This window comes from Cyprinodon tularosa, unplaced genomic scaffold, assembly GCF_016077235.1.
Source record: "Cyprinodon tularosa strain WSP-4 unplaced genomic scaffold, ASM1607723v1 ctg740, whole genome shotgun sequence".
NCBI lineage: Eukaryota > Metazoa > Chordata > Actinopteri > Cyprinodontiformes > Cyprinodontidae > Cyprinodon > Cyprinodon tularosa.
The window spans coordinates 1,474-2,826 of record NW_024039497.1 but is presented as its reverse complement, the minus strand read 5'-3'; the positions used below and the strand labels follow the sequence as shown (position 1 = coordinate 2,826).

The following is a 1,353-nucleotide window of genomic DNA, read 5'->3' as shown; positions in this document are numbered from 1 at the left end:
GCGCCACCATCTTTTCAGACAGCATCACTGCTTTGAACTATCGGTGAAGAAAATATTAACTTTCCATTTAGATTAAAATTAATCAATAAACATGAAATAATTTCCAACATAAACAGAATAAAAGCAGCAGATAAAGATCTTTGAGCTCAGTAACAATCTCCATCAGCTGTTCAAGACAGAATAACAGAACAGATCATTGGTTCTGGTTGGTTGGGTCCAGAAAGATTAAATCTAATATTTATACAACTGAGCAGCTTGGAAATAATTCAGTCTTTGTAACCAGAATTGTTCTTCTTTTCTCTCTGAACCAAATCCTCATCATGATCAGAACCATCAGAGCTGCTGTCAGTCCCAGTGGGATGAAGATGAAGGTCCTTCCTCGTCTCTCAGGTTCTGGAGTCAAAGTTGGTCTCTGAGTTTGGATCTGATCAGCAGCTGCTGGAGAGAAATCAGAAATATTTATTTCTACTTGTTCATGTTTCAAACTGAGATTCAGGAGGCTTCATCTAGAAGATGGAGATGTTTGTTCATCAACACAGTAGAAAGAAAAATACATTTAGATTATTTCTACTAACCAGTTATGTTCAGGCGACACGTTTTAGAGCCATAGCGACGATCAAACTCCACTTCACACCGATACAGACCAGAGTCTTCAGTCCTCAGTCTGGAGACATGGAGTCTGATTCGTCCTTCTCTGAGGACGTCTTTGTCACTCTGGACTCGTCCTGAAAACTGTTCATCCTGAGACTCTGACACCTCAACACCTTCATTGACGTGATAGAGGACAGAGGCTCTGGGAGGAGCTAATAGTTCACAGAGGATAAACAGTTGTGTCCAGGTTCTGTTGGTTCTGGTGGTGAAGGTTTGGTGTTCTAATAGTCTAATAATCATGATGCATTACTCTCATCTAGTGGATATTTTGGGTAATGGCAGCTTTGAAGTACCAAATTTTCTGTAAATTGATTTTTTTTTTCTACAGAAAAAAATTAAAGTCAGAGAATTAAAAAGAATATACAAACTCATGTGAACATCTTGTTACATGTTATAAGCATGTTTGGTACCATGGAGGGAAATGCTGGGAGGAGACAGGTCTGATAACTGGTCTCCATCGTATTTTGAAAGAAATGAATGAAGTGTTTACTCTCAGCTGTTATCAGTCAGTCATTGGAGGAGCTGCAGAGCTGCCTCAGATCATAAAGGAGCTGGTGCTGTATTCCAGGAAGGCTTCATCCTGCTGTCGCTCACCTGTCCTGTTCCACCATAGCTGGTGGATTTCATCACCAACTAAACATGCTTAAAATGCAAAAACATGTCAGCTGACTGATGATGGGACAAATCAGAGTTCCTATAATA

At 39.8% G+C, this 1,353-nt stretch overlaps 1 long non-coding RNA gene across 1 annotated transcript; it reads right to left on the bottom strand.

The window, feature by feature from the left end:
* Positions 1-280: 280 nt before the first annotated feature.
* LOC119773086 lies at positions 281-857 on the bottom strand. Its single transcript, XR_005279338.1, has 2 exons — positions 576-857; positions 281-438 (listed from the first exon to the last, which is right to left on the bottom strand). It is a non-coding gene; the product is annotated as an uncharacterized LOC119773086 (long non-coding RNA).
* Between the last annotated feature and the right edge of the window lie 496 nt (positions 858-1,353).